Genomic DNA, 5,490 nt, shown 5'->3' on the forward strand with positions numbered 1-5,490 from the left:
TGATTCTCCAACCACCGTGCCTGTAATGCATTGCATGCTGGGTCAAGCAACTACTGAATACATCTTGCAGACAAAGGCTGGATTTAAAATTTTTTGTGTACCTCAAATATCGGTAAATTTCATTCAATTTTCTCATTGCTTTACCTACTAATTTTAAGATTGTGTAGGGCATCACTTCAGTTCAATAAGCAGCGGTTTCCATTGTTTTAGGTTTTTTATTTCTTTGCCATTAAGTCTGCAATCTCTACAGACTGAAGGGGACTAGACAGTTCTCGTTGCAAAGGAACCTTTTGGTAAGTGAAGAATCATTATTTAATGCTAAGAATCATCTTCCAGTTAATTTATTTGCTAAAATTCTTGAGAACCCAATAGTTGGGTGCTCAAATAGGGTAGCAATCTGCCCCAGGTTGGCTTCTGAACCCTGAAACTCAACGTATTGTGGTAGCTCACAGCCTGAGAGAATCTTGCAAACTATTTGCAAGGATCAGGGAAGGGACTGCAAAACGATGTATTCTTAGCTTTGAGTTGGTATAGCTTGTCTGTCTCATAGGTTAGTATTTATTTTTAAATTTTTATTTAAAAATTATTATATAGTAAAATTAATGTTTTGTGTGTATACGATTCTATTAATTTTGACACATATATGGATTTATGTAACCACCACCATAATTAAAACAGTGCTCCCTCATGCTAGCTCCTTCTAGTCACATTGTTTTCTCACCTCCAACCTGTGCCACTGACTTGTCTGTTTGCCATCACTATAGTTTTGTGTTTTCGAGAATGTCATATAAAGGGAATCATATAGTAGATCACCCTTTGAAACTGGCTTTTTCATTCAGCATAATACCTTAGAGATTCATTCAAGTTGTTGTGTGTATTAAAATCTGTTCGTTTTTATTGCTGAGTGGTTGATATTCCACTGTATGGTTGTTCCACAGTTTGTTAATCCATTCACCTTTTAAAGGATAGTTAGGTTGCCTCCAGTTTGGGGCAATAATGAATAAAGCCACTATAAACATTTGTGTTCAGGTTTTTGTGTGAACTTGGGTTTTCATTTCTTAGGGTAAATAATTAGAAGTTGGATTGCTGGGTCATATGGTAAGTGTACGTTTAACTTCATAAGAAGTTGCCAAGCTGCTTTCTGGAGTGGCCACACCATTTTGCATTCCTATCAGCAAGGTGGGAGAGTTCTAGTTAGTCCATATTTTAATCAGTACTTGGCATTTTGGGTATTTAAAATTTTATTTTAGCCATTTAATGTGTGTAGTGGTATGTCACTATGATTTTAATTTGCATTTTCCTAATGGTTAATAATGTTGAACATTTTTTTGACATCCATATATCCTCTTTGATGAAGTGTTTATTTCAGTCCTTGGCCCATTTTTAAATTGTGCTACTTGTTTTCCTGTTGCTGAGTTTTGAGAATTCTTTATATATTCTGGATACAAGCCCTTTGTTGAACATGTGATTTGAAAATATTTTCTTCCAGTCTGTAGCTTGTCTTTTCACTCTCTTAACAGTGTCTTCTGCAGACCAAAGTTTCTAGTTTTGAAGAAATCTGAATTTCAGTTTTTTTCTTTTATGCATTATACTTTGTGTCATATCTAAGAATGTTTTGCCTAACTTTAGATCTCAAAGATTTTGCCCATGTCTTCCACAAGTTTTGTAGTTTTATATTTTATATTTAGATATATGATCCAGTTGAGTTAATTTTTGTATACAGTGTGAAATTTAAGTTGAAGTTCAGTTTTTTTTTTTAGCATATGGATGTCCAGTTGTTCCAGTACCATTTTCTGAAAAGACTGTCCTTTCCCCATTGAATGGCTTTTGCACTTTTGTAAAAAAAAAAAAAAAAATGAGTTGATCATGTTTGTATGGGGCTATTTTGGGACTCTGTTCTGTTTCATTGATATGTGCATGTCTATTTCTTTGCTAATTCCATGTCTTAACTACTGTAGCTTTACAGAGAGTATTAAAATTCGGGTGGTGTGACTTCTCCAACCTTACTCTCCATTTTCCAAGATTGGTTTAGCTATTTGTCTTCATCAGTTTGGGCTGCTAAAACAGAATGCCACAGAATGAGTGACTTAAACAACAAACATTTATTTTTCAGTTCTGGAGGTAGGAAGTTTGAGATCAGGGTGTCAACATGGCTGGTGAGAGCCCTCCTCTTAGTTCATAGCTGGCTGCCTTCTTGCTCTATTCTTCACATGGAAGAAAGAGAGAGGAAGCAAACTCTCTCTTGCCTGTTCTTATAAGGGCAGTAATTCCATTATGAAGGCTCCACTCTCATGACCTCCCCAAAGCTCCATCTCCAAATACCATCACACTGAGGATTAGGGTTTCAGCATATGAATTTTAGGGGTACACAAACATTCAGTCCATAGCACTATTCTAGTTTCTTTGCTTTTCCATATAAATTTTAGAATTAGCTTGCCCAATTCTATAAAAAAAAATCCTGCTGGAACTTTGACTGAAATTATATGAATCTATAGATCAATCTGGGAAAAATGAATATCTTTACTATACTGAGTTTTCCAGTCTGTGAGCATAGTATGTTTTGTCATTTATTTAGGCCAAATTTGAATTCTTTCATCAGCATTTTGTAGTTTTTTCAACTCACAGGTCCCATGCATATTTTGTTAGGTTTATACATAAGTATTTTATTTTTCTTGAATATGAAATATGAAAATGGTATGTATTTTTACTAGTGTCTAAAACTACGATTGGGGCTTCCCTGGTGGCGCAGTGGTTAAGAATCTGCCTGCCAATGCAGGGGAAATGGGTTTGAGCCCTGGTTGGGAAAATCCCACATGCCGTGGAGCAACAAAGCCCATGCGCCACAACTACTGAGCCTGTGCTCTAGAGCCTGTGAGCCACAACTACTGACCTCGCTAGCCACAACTACTGAAGCCCGCGTGTCTAGAGCCTGTGCTCTGCAACAAGAGAAGCCACCACAATGAGAAGCCCTCACACCACAATGAAGAATAGCCCCCGCTCGCCACAACTGGAGGAAGCCCGCGCACAGCAATGAAGACCCAATGCAGCCAAAAAAAAAAAACAACCTATGATTGATTTTTGTGAGTTGAACTTTGAACTGGTGGCCTGTGACCTTGTTAAACTCACTTACTGTTTCTATGAATTTTACTGTTGTTATTGTTGATTTCTCAGGACTGTTATATTTAGAAAATTATGTTTGTGAATAAAGACATTTTTATTTCTTCCTTTCCAATCTGTAGGTATTTTATTTCTTTTTCTTGCTTAGTTACATTAACTACAATTTCCAGTATGATGTTGATTGGACTGGTGAGAGTATGTCTTCTTCCTTTTTTTTTTTTTAACATCTTTATTGGAGTATAATTGCTTTACAATGTTGTAGTCGTTTCTGCTGTATAAAAAAGTGAATCAGTTATATGTATACCTATATCCCCATATCCCCTTCCTCTTGCACCTCCCTTCCACCCTCCCTATCCCACCTTTCTAGGTCATCGCAAAGCACCGAGATGATCTCCCTGTGCTATGCGGCTGCCTCCCACTAGCTATCTATTTTACATTTGGTAGTGTATATATGTCTGTGCCACTCTCTCACTTCGTCCCAGCTTACCCTTCCCCCTCCCCGTGTCCTCAAGTCCATTCTCTATGTCTGAATCTTTACTCCTGTCCTGCTCCTAGGTTCTTCAGAACCATTTTTTTTAGATTCTATATATATGTGTTAGCATACGGTATTTGTTTTTCTGTTTCTGACTTACTTCACTCTGTATGACAGACTCTAGGTCCATCCACCTCACTACAAATAACTAATTTCACTTTTTTTTTACGGCCAAGTAATATTCCATTGTATACATGTGCCACATCTTCTTTATCCATTCATCTGTTAATGGACACTTAGGTTGCTTCCATGTCCTGGCTATTGTAAATAGTGCTGCAGTGAACATTGTGGTACATGTCTCTTTTTGAATTATGGTCTTCTCAGGGTATATGCCCAGTAGTGGGATTACTGGGTCATATGGTACTTCTATTTTTAGTTTTTTTAAGGAACCTCCATACTGTTCTCCATAGTGGCTGTATCAATTTACATTTGCACCAACAGTGCAAGAAGTTTCCCTTTACTCCACACCCTCTCTAGCATTTATTGTTTGTAGAAATTTTGCTGCTGGCTATTCTGACCCATGTGAGTTGATACCTCACTGTGGTTTTGATTTGCGTTTCTCTATTGATTAGTGATGTTGAGCATCCTTTCATGTGTTTGTTGGCAATCTGTATATCTTCTTTGTAGAAATGTCTATTTAGGTGTTCTGCCCATTTTGGGATTAGGTTGTTGTTTTTTTTATATTGAGCTGCATGAGCTGCTTGTTTATTTTGGAGATTAAGCCTTTGTCAGTTGCTTCATTTGCAAATGTTTTCTCCCATTCTGAGGGTTGTCTTTTAATCTTGTTTATGGTTTCCTTTGCTGTGCAAAAGCTTTTAAGTTTCATTTAGGTCCCATTTGTTTATTTTTGTTTTTACTTCCATTTCTCTAGGAGGTGCAAAAAGGATCTCGCTGTGATTTATGTCATAGAGTGTTCTGCCTATGTTTTCCTCTAAGAGTTTGATAGTGTCTGGCCTTAAATTTAGGTCTTTAATCCATTTTGATTCTATTTTTGTTTATGGTGTTAGGGAGTGTTCTAATTTCATTCTTTTACATGTAGCTGTCCAGTTTTCCCAGCACCACTTATTGAAGAGGCTGTCTTTTCTCCATTGTATATTCTTGCCTCCTTTATCAAAAATAAAGTGACCATATGTGCATGGGTTTATCTCTGGACTTTCTATCCTGTTCCATTGATCTATATTTCTCTTTTTGTGCCAGTACCATACTGTCTTGATTACTGTAGCTTTGTAGTATAGTCTGAAGTCAGGGAGCCTGATTCCTCCACCTCCATTTTTCTTTCTCAAGATTGCTTTGGGTGTTCAAGGTCTTTTGTGTTTCTATACAAATTGTAAAATTTTTTCTTCTAGTTCTGTGAAAAATGCCTTTGGTAGCTTGATAGGGATTGCATTGAATCTGTAGATTGCTTTGTGTAGTATAGTCATTTTCACAATGTTGATTCTTCCAAAACAAGAACATGGTATATCTCTCCATCTGTTTGTATCATCTTTAATTTCTTTCATCAGTGTCTTATAGTTTTCTGCATAAAGGTCTTTTGTCTCCTTAGGTAGGTTTATTCCTAGGTATGTTATTCTTTTTGTTGCAATTGTAAATGGGGTTGTTTCCTTAATTTTTCTTTCAGATTTTTTGTCATTAGTGTATAGGAATGCAAGAGATTTCTATGCATTAATTTTGTATCCTGCCACTTTACCAAATTCATTGATTAGCTCTAGTAGTTTTCTGGTAACATCTTTAGGATTTTCTATGTATAGTGTCATGTCATCTGCAAACAGTGACAGCTTTACTTCTTCTTTTCCCATTTAGATTCCTTTTATTTCTTTTTCTTCTCTGATTGCTGTGGCTAA

At 36.5% G+C, this 5,490-nt stretch overlaps 1 long non-coding RNA gene across 1 annotated transcript in view; it reads left to right on the plus strand.

Moving 5' to 3' along the window:
* Positions 1 to 3,229, plus strand: part of LOC114904916 — a 14,485-nt gene extending 11,256 nt beyond the window's left edge. The window contains exons 4-5 of the long non-coding RNA XR_003796060.1: positions 211 to 293; positions 1,761 to 3,229. This is a non-coding gene — a long non-coding RNA (uncharacterized LOC114904916). The remainder of the gene's footprint in view (positions 1 to 210; positions 294 to 1,760) is intronic.
* The last annotated feature ends 2,261 nt before the right edge of the window (positions 3,230 to 5,490 follow it).

Source organism: Monodon monoceros, unplaced genomic scaffold (genome assembly GCF_005190385.1).
Source record: "Monodon monoceros isolate NGI ecotype Baffin Bay Population unplaced genomic scaffold, NGI_Narwhal_1 Super_Scaffold_21, whole genome shotgun sequence".
Classification (NCBI taxonomy): Eukaryota; Metazoa; Chordata; class Mammalia; order Artiodactyla; family Monodontidae; genus Monodon; species Monodon monoceros.